At 47.9% G+C, this 23,095-nt stretch overlaps 2 non-coding genes across 2 annotated transcripts; both read left to right on the top strand.

Moving 5' to 3' along the window:
- The first annotated feature begins 3,318 nt into the window (after window positions 1-3,318).
- Window positions 3,319-3,391, top strand: TRNAR-CCU (transfer RNA arginine (anticodon CCU)). The gene has a single exon. It is a non-coding gene; the product is annotated as a tRNA-Arg (tRNA).
- Window positions 3,392-3,524: 133 nt separating this feature from the next.
- TRNAR-CCU (transfer RNA arginine (anticodon CCU)) lies at window positions 3,525-3,597 on the top strand. Its single transcript has one exon. It is a non-coding gene; the product is annotated as a tRNA-Arg (tRNA).
- Window positions 3,598-23,095: the final 19,498 nt, after the last annotated feature.

Raw genomic sequence — 23,095 nt, 5'->3', positions numbered from 1 at the left:
TGTCGGCAGGATGCGTACTCTTTGTCAAAAAGTTACCGGGTCTTACTGTTCAGAGCATCACATCAGGGTCCTCTGGAAGACTCGTTATTTGTGATTTTAGTTATTGCCAAAGAGAATATCGGGTTATTTGCATATACGCACCAAATGCAGTGGATGAGAGATATAATTTTTTCGCTATGGTTCAGCAATATGTGGACCCTGAAAAATGCCTCATTATTTTGGGGGACTATAACTGTGTACTGAAATCTAGAGACAAAACCAGCGGCACGGCTTTCCGAGATAAGAGCACAGATTTATTAGCTGATATTGTTACCGCAGCCGAGTTAATCGACGTGGCCGAAGTCCTAGAGAGTGGACAGGCAGTGAAGTACACTCATTTCCAGGGGACAAGCCACGCACGCCTAGACCGGGTTTATGTAGCACTCGACTTGATCTCAAAATGCCGCACTTACACCGTGCTACCGCTGTGTTTTACTGACCACTGTCTGGTTAAGTGCGTAATAGGAACAAAGAAAGAAGTTAGGAAGTTTGCTTGGGATATGTGGAAAATGAACGTTAAGCTTCTCAACGACGAATATTTTGTAGCAAAAGTGACAGAAGAAACCAACAGAATAAATATGAACGACTACTGCAAGGTGGGACAACAGTGGGAACTATGCAAAGAGCAAATCAAAATCACAGCGATTGATAGGGCCAGTTCGATTCGATTTCACGAAAAAATTAAAGAAAACGAACTGCAGAAAACACTAAAGATGTTAATAACAGAGGAATGCAAAAAGCCAGGCGTTTTCAAAGATGACGTGAGGATTATAAAACAGCAATTACAGCTTATCGAAGAAGAGCGTTATCGGGGCGCGCTGGTGCGAGCTAGAACAAATGCACTAAAAGCGGGCGAAGTACCCACGAAGCGGGCTTTAGGTTTGGAAAAAACGAACGGCCAACGAAACCACGTATGCGAGATAGAGCGGAACGGCGTTGTGGTGTCAGATAACGACGGCATTGGGCGAGAGTTCTTTGAGCATTATCAGGCGTTATTCGCGTTTCATGAAGCTGACTTGGACGGTTTCAAAAAGATGTTTCTGGGTCAGATGCCGCGACTGGCCGACGAGGTAAAAGAAGTTTTGGAGCGGCCAATAACCGAAAGAGAAGTGTGCCGAGCAATTGAAAACTTGAACGACGGAAAGTCGCCTGGGCCCGATGGCTTGAGTGCCGCGTTCTACAAGTTTTTCAAAGATAAGTTGTCTGCAGTGCTTACAGCTGTATTCAATGAGGCATACCAACTGAAAGAATTACCACCGTCATATAGTACATCACATACTGTTCTCATACCAAAAACTGACGATACAGAAAGACTTCGCCTTGTAACGAGTTACAGGCCCATCTCTTTAATCAATGTTGACTATAAAATATTCATGAAAGTCTTAGCAGCTAGGCTCCAGACAGTGATTAAGGACATAGTAGGGTGCCACCAGACATGTGGAATCAAGGGAAGGTCTATAGTAAGCAACATACACAAGATGCGGTGCGTGCTTGAGTGCTGTGATGTCATGCAATCTGGCGTCGCGGTTTTGCAGCTCGACCTAGAGAAGGCCTTTGACTGTGTATCACATGTTATCCTGTTCGCCATTCTTGACCATATTAATGTCGGTTCGGTTATCAGAGAGGGTGTGGTCATGGCGTACAGGAGTTGCTCAACGCGGCTTATTGTAAACAAGTCACTGGGGGCCCCCATTGCCATGCAGCGTGCGGTACGCCAAGGCTGCCCCATCAGCCCACTTTTATTTTGTCTGTACATCGAATCACTATGCTTGACTATTATTAAAAATGATTCTGTTCACGGTTTTCGACTCCAAGCTGCCGAAGTGAAGCTCTTAGCATATGCCGACGACGTCGCAGTGTGTTGTATTGATAGAGAAAGTATTATAGCAGTGGTCGAAGAGGTAAAATGTTTTCGGGACATCACAGGGAGTTTGATCAATTGGGAAAAATGCCTGGGATTTTGGCATGGAGAATGGGCGTCAACCCCAGACACGTTTGCAGGCGTAACGTGGGTGAAGACCCCAGTGAAGTACCTGGGTGTCCCTCTGCAATTCTACGAAAGCAATGATGGCCTCTGGAGAAGCCAGGCGCATGAAATACGTGAGAAAGCAGACAGATGGAAGGGGGTTCCTCTCTCGTTTTTTGCCAAGGCAACTGTGTGTAATCTTTTTTTTATAAGCAAATTATGGTATCTAATGCAGGTTTTGCATTGCTCGCGGCTAAATGTGCAAAAGCTGCACAGAGTGTTTGCCACCTTTATTTGGGCATCGCAGTGGGAAAGGTGCAGCCGAACAAATTTGTTCAGAAAGGTGGAGGACGGCGGTCTTGGTCTGGCGCACCTCTTTGTGCGACAGCTTATTAACAGGTTTCTGTTTTTCCGGGACACAAAAGACTCTTTCTTACGAACGGTGTGCCAAATGAGATTAAGACGGGCGTTGCCAAACTTTGTGATCGGCACGAATGAAATGCCAGGGCCAATTAAGGGCTTTTTCAAGGAGGTGGTGATGAGCGTATGTTTCTTGACAGTACGATTTTCCAACGATTATTTGTCTGCGGTGAAAAGGAAAACACTGTACAAAGATGTGTGCGACAGCATACTTCCTGTACCGATGTACAGAGCCATGCACAGTGGAGAGCCGGGCCAGAATGTGTTCAAACGGGTGAAGAAAATGCAGGTGACACCAGGCATGAAGTCCTTTTTTTTTTAAACTTCATACTGAAACACTTCCAGTCAAAACATTCCTTGAACAACGAGGTTTTTTCTTGCCATGGGGAACTAACTGTCTAATCTGCAAGATACCCGAAACTATAGATCATGTTTTTCTTCACTGCTGGGAAGGAGTGTATTTCTGGGATGTTCTGCAGAGAACAGTGAAAAAGGATTTCCCTCTAGATCCACACGGGATCAGATATTTGGCGACAGATAACGAAGATGGTTTTCCTTTCGATCTCGTAATGTTGGCTGGCCTCCACTCTGTATGGCGCTCCCGCATGGCCGGCTTCTATTGTGATCCTGATGCGAGGCCTGCACGGTTGTATTTTCGGGAGAGCATTTCCCGCTTCGTTGAAGTGCAGAAGACACTTGAATGTGTGCCGCAGTGGCTGCCAAGGCTGGAAGCCTTGGCAGGCCTAAGGGAATTTTAAGTGACAATGTCAGTACAAAACTGACAGCGTTTCCTTTTTTGTTCCACGTCTTGCCTGTGTTTGTATATAGTGTATCGTGATGTACTGAATTGGTTGTCGGAGCCCGGCAATAAAGAAAAAAAAAAAAAAAAAAGTGCCCTCGTGGCCTAATGGATAAGGCATCGGTCTCCTAAACCTGGGATTGCGGGTTCGAATCCCGCCGAGGGTATCAAATTTTTTTTTCGCCTTTGTGAATGCTTCCTTATACCGGCAGATACGCCTGACCTTCACTGCTATTGAGGCCCTTGCGCAACACTTGAAAAGTCATCCACCGGTTATGGTAAAAAAAAAAAACAAAGAGTGCCCTCGTGGCCTAATGGATAAGGCATCGGTCTCCTAAACCGGGGATTGCGGGTTCGAATCCCGCCGAGGGTATCAATTTTTTTTCTCGCTTTTGTGAATGCTTCCTTATGCCGGCAGATACGCCTGACCTTCACTGCTATTGAGGCCCTTGCGCAACGCTTGAAAAGTCATCCACCGGTTATGCTAAAAAAAAAAAACAAGAAGTGCCCTCGCGGCCTAATGGATGAGGCATCGGTCTCCTAAACCGGGGATTGCGGGTTCGAATCCCGCCGAGGGTATCAAATTTTTTTTCTCGCTTTTGTGAATGCTTCCTTATGCCGGCAGATACGCCTGACCTTCACTGCTATTGAGGCCCTTGCGCAACGCTTGAAAAGTCATCCACCGGTTATGCTCAAAAAAAAAAACAAAAAGTGCCCTCGTGGCCTAATGGATAAGGCGTCGGTCTAACCGGGGATTGCGGGTTCGAATCCCGCCGAGGGTATCAAATTTTTTTCTCGCTTTTGTGAATGCTTCCTTATGCCGGCAGATACGCCTGACCTTCACTGTTATTGAGGCCCTTGCGCAACGCTTGAAAAGTCATCAACCAGTTATGCTCACAATTTGTCTCCACATGTATGCGGTGCATGTATGCGAAGCGCAGCTTGCCGTACATCTCAGTCAAAGACTCCAGTGCTTGAGCGCTGAAGGTTTTTTTTTTTTTTTTTCACAAGTTGACGCGAGACACGATGCGTATGTGATTATTACCATCTTTCTGCTCGTCATTGTCGTAGGCTGTACAAGCGAAAAGAAGCCTCTTCCTCTGTCGCGCGTTATGCTATACTCGCACGAGCCCCCTGGTCTGTGCTGTCCGTGAAAACCGTTCGGAGATGAATAGCAGTGCCGTTGAGTCTCAGAGTTCCGCGATCACAAACTGTCCTGATGTCACCGCAGTTATTTTGTGAAAAAGGTTGAGGCCTGTATTTCATTTTTCTTCAACTTATTACAGCGCCGTAACAACTGTGTAAAAACATAGTAATCAAGCAGTTGTGCTCCGCTGCCCCTCAAAATTATACATTTCATCATTTTAAAGTTTTGCATCAATTATATAACTTTAATTCAAGCTCCTGGCGGATCGTCAACATGTTTCAAACGCACGTATACTGATATCAAACTTAGATCAACCATTTTTTTTTGTTAACTTCAAGACCCTCAGTACCAAACCTTTGCGATGAATAGCAAAGAACCAACAAACGGCAGTAGAGCAGAAAATCGCACGTGCATGATTTATTCGTTGAACAACGAAGCACCTTCATACGCGTTCTTCGTTATCATGATCAGTGTGAAATGGATCGTAATGATGATTCAGAGTGAGCTTGTTTCACGTTCTACGGTTTTAGATTGATCTGAAAGCAAACGTAGTCATCTGCTCAACGAAAAGAAACAAGGCGGCAACTTTGTGAAGCTATCCTTCCCTGACTCGGGCACAGAAGCACTACACTACAGCTGCAGGCTGGGATACCCTTACCTTGTCGGTCACATGCCGATGGGGTTCTCAGAAAGACTCGCTACTGCCCGAAATGATAGTACACACCGACGGCAGAGGTAGATGTTCGTCACCTGCTGGGGACTTATCTATTTATTTAAAATACATTTAAAGTGCCCTAGATACTGGTTATTACATCTGTATCTGTATTACAGCTGTCCTAATACAGCTTTTTCGCCTGAGTGCCTTCAACCTCGTGTTAAAAATAAACTGAATTGAATTTAATTGAATTGGATAATAACACAAAATCTAATCAGTAAATAAGTTAACATATCAGTAAACTGTTTTGTTGATGAAACTTTTGAAATGCCATGGACTGGAGTGGACCACGGCAGCAGGGGGAAGATCAGCCCAGTCTTTTGCAGTTCGAATGAATAATGAGGAAATATGCGCAGTAGTATGTACAGGCGGTGGATAAACACTTAGCGGTGGCTGACACTTTGTGAAGTCCGGTGAAGGGCAGGATGACAGAGCTTGATAGCTGTGAAGAAAAAATTTATGAAAATGACAAAATCGAGACATTTTACCTCGATGGGTAAGAAGTGACAGGTTAGACAGGTTATCCTGAGACTTTAGACATACTAGTGAAGTAGTTGTAGTCGGAGTAAACAAAACGAGCGGATCGATTTTGTACAGATTCGAGAATGCTGCCAAGGTATGATTTGTGCGGATCCCAAATAGCATATGCGTATAGAGTCGATCCCACTTGTCCAGAGTGGTCGAGCGGTGCTGTGTGGAAGAAGTAAAGTGAAATTTTCAATTAGGTACTGGCTTGAACTGACAACACTTGCAATCAAGCGCAGCCGAGAAGTCATGCGAACCGCACAGGCACAAGCGCATCGCCTTTAATAAAGCGGTTGCGTTACAAGTGCATTAAATTATTTCCGCATCACACCGCTCGAGCGCTGTAGACAAGTGTGATTGACTCTGTACTCTACGCGTTTGGCTTTCGCTGATAGTGATTCGAACATTTTTTCAGATGTGAAATATTTCGACCAAGTACCGGGGCTATTGACGAGTTTAGCTGTTTTAAATAGACATTTCTTTTCATTACGAAGGCGCTTTAGGAACAAAAAACGAGGGCGTCAAGAGCACAGATTCTGCAGGAAGTGTGACCAAAGACGAAAGGGGAAGAGGATTTTCGCAAGAGGGTTACCGACAACAATAAGAGCAGGAGCCATCTCCGGCACCTGCAAGACAGTGGTTTACATGATTTCATGTGCCTTATCGCAAGCTTGCGACATAGAGAAAACGCCCCATTAAGCTTTTCATTGCGATGCATTGCATTGCCTTATTGGCGATTGTAGCTGTGACAAACGAAATATAAAAACGTTATTCAATGTCGAGCAAATACTAGGGCGATGAATCATATTTTAGAGTTGAGATTTGAAATACGTATAGATGATACATAATTTAGTTTCACTCGAACCAATGTTTCGTGTATGAAAGCGACTTCATTGAAACGGGGAGAGAAGGGAAGTTTTGAATGGTGTATCTTAACGTGCTGTTAAAGTCAATTATTATCTCCCCTAATCCGATTTGAGCAAGTTAGGTAGCGGGAGAATCTCCTCCAAGGTAGTAGTGGGATAGTACGGCTCCACGTGCGTTGTTATTACGATGATGAAAATCGTTACAAGCAAAATGTGTCAAGTAGAAATTGCATTTGTATGGTAAGATGTCCTCATTATCGCAATGCAAAAAAAATAATTTGAAAAAGATGAATATTAAATCATACGCAATATGCAGGCTCGTCAGTGAAATGTAGGAGTAGAGGACCTAATGATCCCGACTTTTGCGGCATGCCAGAATGAAGTATGCTGCAAGCCAGTGAGAAGTTATTTGCATTGAGGAGTTATCTTGATGAGAATATCAGGGCCAAGTTTTATTTCACTTATTTTCAATGGCTGCAAGTTAGAGCACTTTTTCAACACCAAAGAATTCCACGGAGTGCCGATCAGCGCATGAGCGGTGGTTAAGAATTAGATAATTCTTAATCAGCGCTCATGGGCTCACAAGCTTCAAGGAGTGTAGACACCAATTTTTGGGGGCATTTTCTTCTTGTTAATAATGCCGAAGAAATTCCTGTATATCTACAATCACGCGGCTTTCGCCTACCGTAGCTAAATGATTTATAATTTAATTTTCTTTTTTATCAGTTTCGGCTTCAGCTGCTGAAAGATGGCTGTTACGTCATTATCAAGTCTTGACGCGCGGTATGAAAAAACAGCGATATAATCGCTGACTCTGCAGTTTTTGTGATTCCTCTACTTGAGACAGGTTGACTTTATCATTGTAGCGAATTCAAATCGCACAGGCATAATTATATCACTGGTTTTTCTTCCCTGACGTCATCCAGACTTCACTTTGACGTCATAGCCATCGGTAGACTGTTGAAACCGAAACCAAAACAGATGAAAAAAATCTTTCGATTATAAACTATTCAGCAATTGTAGGCGAATATGACGTGGTGATCCGTGTACTTACATCTCAGACATCACTACAAATGATAGAACAAGAACCCAAAAATTAGGTATCTATATTCCTTTAACCTAGGTTAAGCTTGCGAGCGGGCATCGCAAGGTACGGAAGCCGTGTTGGGAACACGAAAAGAAGTTGGACTCGGTAATTGTGAATTTTAGGGGACTGCAAAATGTGTTACCGAAATTCGTATGGAATGCTAGCTAACAAAATCGGATCCGTTATCAGTTGACGGGGAATACCATGAAGCAGGATGACGTCATAAAGGAGGAAATCAGCGATGTCTGAGGCACAGCTGGTCGGGATAGCTCGCGTGATAGCGCACAGCGGTATGTAATCAGTGGCGACCGCAATCCATCGTTACCCGGAATTCGATGTCGGGAAAGGCCCAAGAAGGTCAAGGCCGACGCGGGAAAATGGATCAGGAGAAACTGCTATTGCTTGAAGGTGACCACAAGGCTGAAGCTGCGGCTTCTTCCTTCGCTGGCACAAGTCACAAGTTGCAACGTAGCGGCGACCAGAGCGATAAAGACCTGGCCAGAAAAGCCGCCGGCATACGCTATCATCCGTGCGAGACACTCCCAAGTGCCCTGATGTAGGGTCTTCATGAAGTTTGGCTAAAATAGTAGAGCGCAGATTAGAAGGGACAATGAGCAAAATATCCACACCATCTCGGCGCAGTTGCGCCGGAAGAATGTATCGTCACGCAGCACGAACATACTGACGGAAAGATCGGAGTCGTCGGAGCGCAGTTGGTCTATACTGGGTTCTTGGGAAGGGTCAAGACGCTGTTCGGCACCGATATGCAGAAATTCTGATATGGGCAACACGTAGTTCTCAGCAGTACTGTCAAGTAATTCAGGAGGATCGACGGGATGGCGGGACAAAGTCAGCGCCTTGACGCAATCGGCCTGACATTAGACAATATCAAATGTGTATTCCTGTAAGCGCAAGGCCCAGCCACCTAAGAGCCTTGTATACGGTCCTTAAGTCAAGACCACCCACACGAGGCATGGTGGTCTGTCAGTACGCAAAAGGGCGTTCCAAACAAATAAGGGCGAAATTTAGTCAATGCCCAAATAAGTGCGAGGCATTCCCTTTCAGTAATTGAATAATTGCACTCGCATCGAGAGAGCAGTCGGCTGGCGTAGGCAATTACACAGGAGACGCCATGCTGGCACTGGGCAGGAATACGGCCAATACGATGGCCACTGGCGTCTGTTCGAAGTTTCGTAGGTGCCGAAGGGTTGAAATGGGCCAGGGCAGGTAGAGCAGTGAGAATCGAAGTCAGGGCTTGAAAGGTGCGATCTTCATTAGGGCCCCAAGATAAATGTGCGTTCTTCTTGAGGAGAGCGGTGAGCGGACGGGCAATGTCGGCGAAGTTCTGGGTGAACCGTTGGAAATAGGAACGCAAGCCAAGGAAACTGCGCACTTTGGAGCGCGGAGTTGGGAAATCGTGAACGGCACGGACATTAACAGGGTCAGGCTTGACTCCTGTGGCGTCAACCAAGTGCCCAAGAGCCTTTATCTGGCGTTGGCCGAAGCTGCACATTTTGTTTTATTTAATTAGAAACCGGCATTGCGGAAGACGGAAAGGATCGCAAAAAGACGAGCGACGTGGGTTTCGAACGTCAGGGAGGATACTACAGTGGCATCACAAGCAGGATACTACAGTGGTAGCGCAAGCATGTGGTCCATTTAAAACCACGCAAGAGAGAGTATGCTCTAAGATCGCGGGAGCGTTGCAGAAGCCAAAAGGCATGACTTTGAAATGGTACGGGCGGTCAGGGGTAACAGAGGTGATTTATTCACGATCACATTCGTCTACCACTATTTTCCAGTATCCTGAACGCATATCAATTCGTGAGAAATAGATGGCTCCATGCAGGCAGTCCAGTGCGTAGTCTACTCGACGCAGGGGATGCCCCTTAAGAACGCAGTGTATCGCAGGGGGAAGTGTATGTTGTGGAGAGCAGTGACCGGGAGGTGAGAGATGGATGCGAGCAAGGATGTTCCGGCCGGTGAGGGTAGATGCTAATCGCTCCAACTGGGCTGAGCGGTGGGCTTCCGTGAGCTCAGCTAGGGAGTTATGGATGCCCATGTGAAGAAGGCGTTCATTGGAGGTGTAGCGGGGTAAGTTGAGGGTGGCCTTGTACGCCTGTCGGATAATATGCACCCAGAGCACCATGTCGCTCGCCGCAAGGCACGCGCAGAAGCTCTTCACAAAGACTATGGCTTCCAGCCAGAGACCGCTTACGTAGACGCTGCCTCATATCCCTCCCGCCCTTCGTTCGCCCTCAGCGCTGTTTCCAACTCTTTGCAACTGGTCGCGGCCGGTAGAACTTTTGCCTCCACTTCCCTGGAGGCGGAGGACGCGGCGGTTTCCCTCGCCATAGCTACTACCCGAGCCACAACCATCCTCAGCGATTCTAAATCCGCCGTACGGAACTTCGCTCGCGGTCGGATCTCTACCCCAGCCTTCCGGTTCCTCGCCTCCCTCCCCCCACCCGAACACCCTATTCAATTAATGTGGGTGCCCGCTCACACTCGTCACCCAGGCAACGAAGCAGCTCACTCTTTTGCTCGAGGATAGGTCAGCCGAGCAGGGACTGCCACTGCCTGAGGAGATGCTCGCGAGCGCATGTTATCCTATCACGAAATCTATTTCCATTACCGTGATCAACGAACCATCTACCCTCCTCCTCATAAATCTATGACTAAGCTACAACAGGTGACGTGGCGCCAGCTTCAGTCCCGTACATTCCCATCCTTTGATTTCTTATCTTTGATCCATCCAGGACTGTTCTCGCCGCAGTGCACCCTGTGAGGGGCACCTAAAGCTGATTTTGAGCATATTATGATCAAATGCTCAGAATTCCACCTTCCAGCCACTTGGCAACTCTCCGACCTCGAGCGATGGGAGGCTGCGGTGTCCAGCTCTGACCCGGCCGTTCAAAAGCGGCTGACGGACTGGGCTTTGGGTGTCGCTGGGAAGCACCAGCTTCCGGCCACAACACGCAGCCAAGAGCCGACCCGTCATTAGCATGTAATCACTTAAGGCTCCCAAATGTAAAGCTTTACACCACCACCACTCGACGCAGAGGGTAAACGTCTTCGTCGGTGATCGCATTCAGGAGGCGGTAAACAACACAGAATCTCCAATTGTCGTCTTTCTTTTTCGCTAAGACGACAGGTGACGCCCACGGACTGCCGAAGAGCTCGATGATGTTGTTCGCTAGTATCTTGTCGACGTCAGTCTGTATGATTTGGCATTCAGAAAGGGATACACGGCACTGCCGCAGGTGGACCAGGCTAGCATCGCTCGTGTTAATGTGATGTGTCACAACGGAAGTTCGGCCAAGAGGACAGTTGCCGAAATGGAAGACGTCCTTGAAGGAATCCAAGAGTTGCGAGAGGGCGCGGGCGTGGTCTGGTGGCAGATCTGTAGCAATCACTTCAGAAATAAGGTCGAAATGGGAAGTGGCCAGGAGCGTGGGTGCACAATGATCAGGTTAACGTTGGGAAAACAGATCCGAAAGTACGATGCCTTTGGACAAGACGTAGGCAGAGACGCTGAAGTTAAGAATTGGAAGGGTAGGTGCGGTTGGCAGTTACGATGACGACAGTGTGAGGAAGGATGACATTGCGCTGAAGGACAACATCGGGGATGGGGCAAGTAAGGTAGGTGCCATCAGGAAAAGAGGGAAACGGAGACATGGGAACATTGATGGCAGCGTCTGGCGGCAGGCGAACAAATTCAGCAGTGCGGATACGGGTAGTCAGGGAGGTTCTGTAACAATATGAGTGCAATTCAAATATAGCTACCCTGTTACAAAAACACAAGTTGTTTTCAAAAACCTCAGAGCCACTGAACATACTCATCTCCATGTGTAGAAGAATTCTACAACATTTGCAACGATTATTGGGCTCACTTTTACGTCAGAAAAAAACGAAGTAGGCACGATGCACAACTTTTTAAGCCAATGTTTGCCAGGTTATCTTTGTGCTCTCATCGCGTGAACTTCCTTTTCACGGAGACCTGTACTTATGCAGTTTCATATCGATCTCACTTGAGCTTACGTGAACAAAGGGTCACATGAAAATCATTCCCAATTCTTGCTTTATCTAGTGACTATACACACTGATCACGAGGGACGCCGAATAATAAGGCACTGGATAAACTGGACTGCATGTGGTTACCAGACGTGGGCATCCTCACGAGGGTGAACCCTGATGAGGGCGTCCTCAGCCTCACCTCGTGAGGATCTGACTCGGTGAGGTGAGGGCGAGGGAGGATCGGCGCTGAAAAATTCGTGAGGACGAGGGTGAGGGAGGGCAGAGGCGGTGAGGGAAGGGTGAGGAAGGGAAAGATAAAGAGTTTGAGGGGAAAGGGCAAATGCTCCACGAAAGGTGTAGTTTCTGCAGTAAGAGAAAACACGTGGCAACCCGAAAGGCATGGGTGACAACACGCTTTCGCCTCCACTGGGCATGCGTTGTATAGAAAACAGATGTAATGGAACGGGACACAGGCGTTGCAGCTATAGAGGAAGCAGGAACGAAAGCCACAAAATTGCCCCGGCGCTCGTGGGGAACAAAAGTCTAAAAACGACCCCAGGAAGCTGCAGGAAGTCACCGAGAACGAGGTTGCTGTTTCCAGCCTCACAGAAAACGACAGGATCGGCAAAATACACAGGACCCTCGTTTCTAACTGCTAACGTTTCTTTGCCATTTAGGGAAAAACGAGACCAGAAAAAAAAGCGCGTCGAAAGTAGAGGGGACGCGTAGAGAAAGTTGAACACAAAAGACTGAGGTGGGGTTATCTTATCTGCTGGGACCGTGCCACATGTTTGTTTGTTTTTTTTCTCGTCCAGATAGCTTGCATGAGTAGCCGACGCATGCGAAATGTTTCTTGACAGTGTTACTTGACTGTTTGGCTAGCAAGAGTAAATATCAGGTTCTTCTTTTCTTGTTGTTTTCTTCAAATTTCTCTCATCTCCCGATTACATGGCCGGAATTCACTCTAATTGCAGAATACAGAATTCATTTACACTATATACAAATTGCAGCACAACTTCAATCACGGCGCGGCCTCTCGTCACGGCACCCGAAACGAGTCTCCGTTTTGCCGCGTCGATCGGACTCCTCGGAGCTTCTCCCCCTCTCCGGGGTCTGCCTTTCCCCCGTCGTCCGGCGTCAGCGTAGCAGCAGTTTCAAGCTCTCCTCCGAATTCCTGGAAAACAACTCGCTGGCACGGCTGAGGGGTGGTTTAGGGAGGATCGAGTGTCCTCTCGGGAGCGGCGCTTTTCTTTGGCCGACATCGCCGGCCGGCCGTGCGGCGCCAGCCCGCAGACTTCCTCCCAAGTTCGGGTCTTTCACAGGGAGGCGTCATCCACGGCCGCTTCGCTTGCACACACGCGCGCACATACACACAAACGCCAACACATATACGTCGCAGTCTTTCTATTCGTTCGTTCTTTCTGCCCACGATCAGGACGCGCACTTAACACCTCCACCGCCACTGTGATACGTGACTTATTGGAACGCGTCAAATCTCACACAACACCAGTGCGCGGCTGATGTCCGTGATCCCCCTCTGGCGCACCATGACAACAAAAACAAACGCAAAAAAAAAAATAAACAAAAGGACCCTCGCTCCCTCTAAGCAACGGAGCTGGTGCACAAGCGCCGGCAGCGCGTCAGGCCAGGCGCGGGATGCCTCCGACCCCCTGCGGCGGTGGGCGGTCTGTCGGTTCAGCGTCGCCCATTCAAATGATCTTCAAGGTTGCGTCCCTTTTGGTAATTTGATGTTTTCGCGTCCTGCTCTTTGTCCACGCACCGGATTTCATTCGTCGCTCGCAAAAGCTCTGATCGAAGCGCTTTTTGCCCACGTTTCTTTCTGTCGAGCGGGATGCGCACTTCTTCCTTTGACGAAAATCTCTGCCAGCCTTGTGACCGGCCCGCACGCAGTCAATCGAGGCCCGCCCCATTTTTGCCCGGTGCGACTGCCGTGCTGCCCGCGGATCGCGCGATTGACTTGCGACTTTAACTCCCTTTTCAAGCAAAATTTCTGCAGCAGCCTCACCGTGAAAGCACGCGCACGAGCTGTCCTCCGTTTCGTTCGACGTACCGCTGCCAGTTAGCTCACACATGAATCCGTTGAATTCAGCAGCCCTGTCATGCGCGCAGTGTCCTCTTTCTGCACTGTCGCCATCATCTGGCTCTGCTGCGATGACCGTTACAGCCACATTTGCCTGAGCACATAGCTTACCGTCGTCACAATCCGCATCCCGAGCTGTCATTCCTACGCGCGCCACGGGTGTCGCTTCTACCCTTTCCGGATTTGTGACAATCTCAACAGCATCTCCCTCGGATGCCGGCGTGCTGTTCTGAGCATCGAGAAGCGCAGTGTCAACCGTGTTTACGTCTGTTTCTTTTGTTTCGCCAGAACGCACCTCAAACACCTCAACAACTGCCTCCTCCTTCTCAACCTCGGCCTCATTGTCGCCTCCCGAATCTGCCAGTCTGCGGTCCAAACTTCCGCTCTCTGACCTTCTTCGAGACTCTCCTAGATGCCCGCCTCTTTGTCTGGACTCGCCGCTTGTTTCTTGCCGGCCGCCGCTGCCCTCACAGCTTCCTCGTACTGCAAATCCGCTGCTGCCAATTTCATTTCTGCAATTTTCAGTTTCAATTTTAACCGCGCCATCTCGTCGGCGAACGACAACCACGAACCTCCGCTGACGCCCCCTACCTTTGCGCCCGCCACCAGCTCCATCTGCCCATCTCCAGCACCCCGGCCCCATCCTTCCCCGCTACGGTCCCGCAAACTATGCCCCACAGTTGTCATAGTGCGCCGCGGAAGAGGGACCTACAAGACACCAACCTGTGCCGTGCTCCGAAGATGGCTTGGCCCGCTGGTCAGCGCCCGAGGTTCATGGCTCAGCCATGGCTCCTTTGCTGTCTTGCCTCCGTCGACCCGATGGCCGGTCCGCTTCAATTCGGAAGATCCTGTCGACGGCGCCAGTTAAATATCAGGTTCTTCTTTTCTTGTTGTTTTCTTCAAATTTCTCTCATCTCCCGATTACATGGACCGGAATTCACTCTAATTGCAGAATACAGAATTTAGTTACACTATATACAAATTGCAGCACAACTTCAATCAGGGTGCGGCCTCTCGTCACTGCACCCGAAACAAGTCTCCCTTTTGCCGCGTCGATCGGACTCCTCGGAGCTTCTCCCCCTCTCCGGGTTCTGCCCTTCCCCGTGGTCCGGCGTCAGCATAGCAGCAGTTTCAAGCTCTCCTCCGAATTCCTGGAAAACAACTCGCTGGCACGGCTGGGGGGTGGTTGAGGTAGGATCGGGTGTCCTCTCGGGAGCGGCGCTTTTCTTCGGCCGACATCGCCGGCCGGCCGTGCGGCGCCAGCCCGCAGTCTTCCTCCCAAGTTCGGGTCTTTCACAGGGAGGCGTCATCCACGGCCGCTTCGCTTGCACACACCCACGCACATACACACAAACGCCAACACACATACGTCGCAGTCTTTCTATTCGTTCGTTCTTTCTGCCCACTATCAGGGCGCGCGCACTTAACAGCGAGGTTTTACATAAAACTTTCATAAGTTGTGTAAATTACAATTCGCCATGAAACCAACGGAAATAAACAAACAGCATTGAATTTGTGCTGATAATAGCTGCAATAAAATAAACCGCAGTTCAATATCCGTTGCAATCTTTGCCATGTGTTTGCAGAAACAAGAAGTATTTTCTTATTTATTTTATCATTTTTCTCTGTTGTGAATTAGCAAAATTGTCAAATCGTGCATTAATATGTGCGGCTCGTAATTGCAGCGCATTGTTTTTTCTGCAATTTCTATACCATTAAGTTTTACTTTTTTCTATTTTCCTAAGACAGTTTTCTTGAGATGGCTGTTAACACAGTATCGATTTGAAAGCAATAACTACAGCGTGTGAGCATTGAGCACAATTTCGCGAAAGAGTTGTTTCATTTCCAGTATCCAAAGTCTTTAGAGTGTTCTCATTTCGTGTTAACCTGCTGAAGTCCTGCACCGCAGTAAGGTTCTTTAATATTCTTTGATTTTAGCATCTGTTCTGTATTCAGAATAAGTTTAATGCATCGTAATGCCCGACGATCGTAAGGCCGAATGCTGTCATAGACTCACGCATGAGGGGGGTATGACAATACTGTACCGGGTTTAATTCTTTGCCGAATGTGCTTTCGGGTTGGGTGCGCAAGGATGCTTGCAGTTCTTAGATACATGTGTTGCTGTTCGCAAAATCAAAGCATGCTGGAGGTATCAGCCTCGCTATAAAAAAAGAAGGTATTTTAAGCCACCAATTAGCTCATTCAAAGGTTCCTAAGAAGAGCATTGCTAAAAACTACCTGCATGCCGCTCTTGACAAATCTTGCCTACGTGAAATGACACATATAGCGTGGATGTCTGTCTGCAAACACTGACCAGTGCAGGATTTGCCTCTGAGGTGGTCACCTTAGTTTTAGAGGACCTTGCCAGGGATGCTAGGGATATAGAGCAGCACCGCTGCGCTGAAGGAAGCGCAAGGTACAAGATCTGTTGTCATTCCATATAACTATCAAACTTCGCACCGCTTAAAAAACGTGGCTCAGAAAGGTGACGTATTGGTAGTCATCACTGTACCCGAAAAACTGGCTAGCTTGTGCAATATGGTGCAAGGAAAGCACAAGCAGCTAAGGATGCAATATCAAACACTTAGGCAGGTTCGTGCCGAGGGAGAGTGCCGTCATTTACCATATACCGATCTGCCGTGTCAGAAGCTACACAGAACAAATTGGACGTTGCACAAACGTCGCACTTCAGAGCTTCACGCAGGATTAGACGCACTGGCGGGGTGGTGGGGAACTGGCCATCTATGTCGTCAGTGTCGTGGTTCTGTTCCAAACACGTGCGTGCGCCTCGATTCTGCGAAACGACAATCTTGAAGAAGTTCGCGTCGAAACAAGCATAAAACTATACGAAGCATACTACATTAAGATGGAATTCACCACTTGTGTTAGCAATTGAAGCCTCCGTCGCCTTATCCGATAACTTAAGTAGTCGCACGTACGGCAACGTGCCAGAGTTCTTATTTTGTCATTACTTAATTTGCCAAGATCAGCTTCACTCTAGGGGCGGACCACGTTTATGTCGGCTTTCAACAACTTCTTATTCGAAGCATGGTTTACTGTGCTTGGTACGTCACGATATAAAGCGAAAAAGTGATGTAGGCTCAATGCTACAGAATAAGGCTACCGCTAAACTGGAATTTTTAACTGACGTAAAGCAGGGTTTTAGATTCGAGAAAAGCTACAAAACATCAATTCACATTTGGTTATAGAGGTCCGCACTGAGTGCTTTTGACCTATGAGATGGGAGTGTGACGTCGAAGTCCAGCCCTCCAGGACGCTTAGACTTCGAGTAAGACCCACTGCCTCAAAGCCAAAGCTTCGGACTTTATGAGAACGTTTTAATAAGTGTCCCTACATTTTCTTAACATAAAAATGACCAGCTGGGATACATGCCGCTAAAGCTAAAGTCGCACCAGAGAGCACCTGTCTCGCATGCTGTTAAAACGTCTACCAGGTTTGAAGAAGAGGAAGACTTTAGGGAAGAAGGCTTCGAGGGTTTGCGTGATACCTGCTCTCGAACGCTCAACACTACCTCCCAGCTTCAGTGCCCCACATTCACTCTAAGACTGACTCAATATTAATAAACCAGACCGCTGAGATAAAAGTAAGCCCAATTCCGCGTAGTCATGGTATGTCCTAGGATCTCAAGCTGGCAAGTTGAAACTATGACAGCCCTGATTTTTGTGCACCTGATTGTGCTTAGCCATTTCTGTGGAAGGAAAGAGGCCTCCTCTCTTCCGCGGATTTCCCGTGTTGTTGTGCAAGCTGTTGGTCGCTTCTCGCGTGAAGCAGTGGAATGATCAGCGAGATGCCTGCTACTTTTTCTGTCTCGTGCCATACGCACGCATAGACCATCTGTGTGTTGCAAACTAAAAACGAAGCAACGAACGCCATCACTCGTACTAGGCCGCGGGAAGATGTTACAGGGCTACAGTGTCCTACAAGGCTGTAAGCCGGAACGTTGTTAACCGGGGTGCACCTCAGCTTGCACACCCGAGAGCTTTGGTTAGCGGTGCTTCGTTTGAAGACCGCTTGGGAGGGCGACAGATAACGCACAAAACAGTGTGCGCCTAGCTTTGCACCCTGTGGCAATGCGCCGACGACAGGCGCTTGACGCCGCCCCCCCCCCCTCCCCCTTCCATAGCGAGGGCAGCTGTCATTAGGAAAGCTGTTAAAAAAAGAAAAAAAAATATCCGAGCAGTGGGCAGACCACGCACGCTGGTCCACGGCTGGGCTCAAAAGGCGGCTGTGGCTGGTCTTATCAGATCTCCCTGAGGCACCGGGTGGAGACATGGATGGACGTGGCAGCATTGCTCTCGGAAGGATGCACACGCGTCGACCACCGTGCGTTCCTTTCCCGCTCTCTGTCCAAAGAAAGGGTTTTCCTTCAGCTCAGTTCCCCCATCCCCCCCCCCCCCCCGCCCCCGAAAAAAGAAAAGAAAAACAGCGAACGGCAGGAATAGCTGGGGAAGCCCTTCAGTTTGTGTTGCTGTGTCCTTTCGATCGGACCACTCAAGTTGTTGACGCTTGTTGAAACAACACTTTGGTGCGCTGTTGCAAATTCTATATGCTCAAGGACGTCCGTGTACTATGTGCGCGAATAAGTTTCCATTGTGGCAGTGTCCTCGGATATTGGGAAATGCGCGGTCCAAGTAAAAGGTGTGTAGGACGTCATGCAGGTTACGGGTGACTTTCATTTTTTTTTTTTTTTTGCCGCTCTTGCCTTCACAGTGCAGACAATCCGTTTTCCGGCTTTTGCATATGCGGGTTTTTTCGGAATGAAGCAGATCAGCTATGGAGATGTGAACGTAGGCGAATTATAGCAGAGTGCTGATTTCGGCTAGTTGGCGCATATGTGTTGCTCTTCTGTTCCCGTTCTGTAAGCACTGCTTTTTTCATAAGTGATCCTAGATTTAGGCACACTATTCAGGAAGCATAATCAAACCTTATACATGAAATTCTGGCCTGTTCACTTTGCACATCGTACTGCTCTAGTTAGGCGCTGTCTCGTCCTGTTCTCGTATAACTTTAATTGAAATTGAAAAAAAAAAAACGATTTTACGCAACACTGAGGCGGCGTAAGGCGGGATGCGGTCGGGGCACATCGTCGGTGGCATTTACGGCGCCGTGTCCTAACAACCGCATTTTTACGCTGCGTTTCCCAAATGACACTACATATACATGTAGAAAATTGTCGCGCACGGCCCCGGGCTCGCATGCTATGTCCCCCTATTCCAACCCCCTCTGCGAAGCGATCGAGGGTCATGATCCCCTGACTCCCTCGAAATTTGCGCTTCTGTGTGATAGCGTTTTCCTGTTACTTGAATTAGATTGCATTGTTCTGTTGTCTAATATGCCGTACTAGCCGCAGACGGAACTAGCCGCAGACGGAACTAGCCGCAGACGGAAGGCATGAGGCGTATACGCCTCATGCCTTCCGTCTGCGGCTAGTTAAAAGTTAGAACCTCCTCCTTCCTCACGCGCTGTGTAAACGTATTTCATCACTCTACCTCCTTCAAACACATGCCGTGTACACCGGTGGGCAGGTTTGCCTGGTAGCTATGACAGTGGTTATTTTTCTTACTCCTCGAAGTTTCGCCTTTGATTGGCATGCTTAGGGCACTGACAGAATTGTTCTTTGCACTTTTCACAGTCTCTGGTTTCCATGTGCAGTGCATATCTTATTCTCAACAATTGTCGGAACAAGTACCAGATGGCTCTTGCCAGTGATAGGCTACAGCATGAATGCAGCCCCGTCATTTATTTAAGTCCATTGTTAGCTTCGAGAAATTCGGATTGCTAAATGATCAACGCGGCTTGACACTGCCGTAAACAGACGCAGATAAGAATAGTTTGCGCCCACTTTGACTCGCTGTAACATTGTCATAGATCGAAAGTAATGAAAACTAACTAAAATATTCAAACTGCTGGGCATGAGGTTGAGGGTGAGGGAGGGCAAATGAGATGAGGGTGAGGGTGAGTGAGGACCAGCAATATTTTTTAAGTGAGGATGAGGGCGAGGGAGGGCGAATAAATTTTTTTTTAAATGAGGGGGAGGGTGAGGGAGGGCTGCCAGTTGGAAATTAAGGGCGAGGTAGGAAAGGCCAAAATGAGGGCATTTGCCCACCTCTGGTGGTTACGCCCTCGCTGGTACTGGAAGCCACAATTGGGTGCTCTTGTATTTGGCTTATATCGAAATGCTGTCGCGACCGCCGCGGTAACTCGGCTCGTTTGGCTACCGATCCCAAGCGGCTGGATTGCGTGCCAGCCGCAACGACCATATTATGATAAAGGCGAAAAACAAACAGATTTTTGATCTCCGTGATTTATGGCGCATTAAGGAACACTTGATAGTCTAAAGGACTCCACTACGGCATCCGTCCTATCCTCTTCCTTCGTAAAACTAAGTTTCCTTCTCTACCCCGCACGACCACCGCAGCACGTATGGTGCGCTTTAAGTAGCCTTATTTACCGGTTATGAAAATATTTTCGTTGTTATATCGCGAGAGAAGAAAAGAAAAAAAGCAAGTCACCAAGGTGAGTCAACCGCTAATACCTGAAGCCTTATCCTTGTTCTATTTGTGGTACTTCGGCCACTGTTGTAACGCCCGTGTGAACGAACTTCAGTTAGTGTGATACTTCCAGTTGTTCATCAGAAGCGTTATTCATATTTGCAGACTCCAGCATCATTCAGGCTCTGCTCTGAGGCTGTCATGTTGCAATTGCTTCTGTGGGACAATTATCTTCGGGTCATTTTGTAAATACTGAGTGAGTCCGACGAAACACATTGCGACGCAAGAACACCTGCGAACAGGTTTAGCACTTCCAGAAGGTGAAGAAAAAAGAAAATCCTAACAGGGACAAAGCAACACGCAATAACAGAGGCACTCGACTGAGAACACCAAATCCAAAATTAGTATAAACGAATCGACGCTTCCCTTCCGCCCTACCGTCCTTTATGACATCTCTATCTCACTGGCATTCACCATTACAAACCACACATTTAAGTGCGTACCCTCAAGGAGCTATGACATTTATTGGCGGCAAAAAAATGGCAGTGTGCGGATACAACATTCCACGCAATCCCTTCTACCATCACCCATACCATACGTGTGATGTACGCTCTTTGAGAGCCCAACCTTTTTTCGGCTCTTTCAGGCAGTGATCCTCCATCTGCCCTTAGAAGTACTAGCGAATGGGCAAACAGATTAGTTGGAGGGCCTACTATGTACAGCATACGAACTACCGTTCAGAATCCCTCAGAGCACTTGCACTGAGTGTCTACGTGGCTTGGGCGCAACAAAAACTTTCGATTAGTTAGCGGTGTCCGAGTTGCACGGTCCACCCCACCGCTTAGCTACCACCCCTTTGTCGCACCTTCTCAGTAGATTTTACTGTAATTCAGGAGTATTCTCCGAGGTGATCACTGCTATCATCATTATTGCTTCGAACCTCTAACATTGCACTGCCCCCGCCGAACATATGCACCTCGTCTTGCTCCGTTGGAGATGAAAGGCCTGCATCGGCTAAGGGCCTCTACGGGCCCCCCTTTCACCTCCACTACTTGCTCACTTCGACATATAGGGATGGCAGCGCGTAGAAGGCGGCAGTTCTTGACAGGCAGATTATGTAGCGAGTAAGCTTGACTCCTTCCTCATGCAACGCCCGAAGACGGACCATTTTCTTCGTTCTATATGATGCCGCCCACGTCAAAATCATCGTCATAGTCTTCCAGGATCCCTAAAGACCGATTCACACGACGGGCCGTAGGTCCGCGAACCGCGTATTACGTGTTCACACGTCAATACTATGTGTGGCATGCTGTCGGCACTGTCCTGCCCCATTCAGGACCATGAACACTACAACTGTGCTTTTTTGTGGCGCACTATACGGGACAATTGTGCTCCTACTGTCGCCCCCCTCCATAAGTTCAGGGCACAAGAGTTGCGTATGAGCACATTTGCCTATACGCATCATCTTGTCTATGCCTGTCTATCTTGTGCGCATCATCTTGTCTATGCCGAGCCGCCCCAGCCTTTCGCAGTGCTGCAAACAGCTTGTGATACGGAGTATAGTTGATTGTTCTGGATAGGGGTGTGGAGGGGGAGGTTGAACAGAGGGGTCAGTAAGCCTGAAGGGCGCGCGGACAAAAGCTGATTTCCTTCTTTGTCACTTCTATTCTAGCCACTGTATTCTTGGTCTGCCGAGTCACTTCATGGCGCCGGATCAATCAGCAGTTTTCAGTAACGAATGAACACGTAATACAAAGTCCGCGGACCTACGACCCGTCGTGTGAATCGGCCTTAAAGGGACAGAACACTGGCCAAAATATGTCATGAGATTATGGTGATGAAAAGATCTTGCCTCATACAGTACAGATCAAGCACTACATTATCAAAGAAAATAGGCTTTACAATTTTAATTTGGCATTTAAAACCGCATAAAAACAACCAAGGCGCTAGCTAGCGCAGAAACGCTAGTACTTTCAGTGTAGTCCCCACGTGACTACATGTCAGCAAAATATCGCTGATTTTCATAACTGCACATTGTTCTCTTTTCTTCTAGTAGTGCTTGCCAAAATTTATTATATTTTGCGCTCTCTCCAGTGCGTCCTTAAATAAAATCCACCCCTGCTTTCGCACCGCGAGAGGTATGCTTTCAGGTTTTGCCAGTAGATGGCACCACAGTGTTTGCAATTTCGTGAATGAAACAATGACAGTGCCCACTAAAACTTTCGTCGACGAGGTCGTGCGTTATTGTGCCGTAGCAGCATTGAGTGTGAAACTGAAAAGGACGTTACTCTACGCAAAAAATGTCTGATTACTGTCTAGCGAGTGAAAGTTATATTTGTTTTCTGTACGTCTTTTTTGTCGACCACCAGTCGTCATCGCGGTCGCTGCTCATGGTTTCCAGCATCGGACTACATGAAAACGGGCACACGCATTGATCGAAAAATTCCCGGTAAAACTTTTCTACAGCGTTTCTAACAAAACCGTTATGGAATCGAACATTTTAGACATCAATCTTTTCACTGCGGCAAAAAAATATCGAGACCTAAATTCGAGTGTTCTGTCCCTTTAAGCGAGTGAGCCGGACGACCACGTATATCCTTCGCCAGCTGGCCCTTCCCAGGGCGAGCCCCACTTGAATATGTGGGTGCCAGGCTACGCGTTGGGTCCTCCAATTTCCTGAACCATTACCATGGATTTTGCCTTCCCTTACAAACTCTTACCATAAAATCACTTTGGGACAGGTACTGAACTGTGGCACCTCTTTATATACAATCTCCAAAAGGTCGATTACTCTTTGTACTTATCACACCACTGCGGTGCGAACAACGCCATTTTTTTTAACGAGGTAGCGTTAAATATTCCTTCCTCCAGAAAATATGGCGTCGGCGTTGACGAAGCAAA

Source organism: Amblyomma maculatum, chromosome 4 (assembly GCF_055883805.1).
Source record: "Amblyomma maculatum isolate TAMU_Amacu chromosome 4, ASM5588380v1, whole genome shotgun sequence".
In the NCBI taxonomy this organism is placed as follows: domain Eukaryota; kingdom Metazoa; phylum Arthropoda; class Arachnida; order Ixodida; family Ixodidae; genus Amblyomma; species Amblyomma maculatum.
The sequence above is the reverse complement of the archived record's forward strand: the minus strand, read 5'-3'. Positions and strand labels throughout refer to the sequence as shown.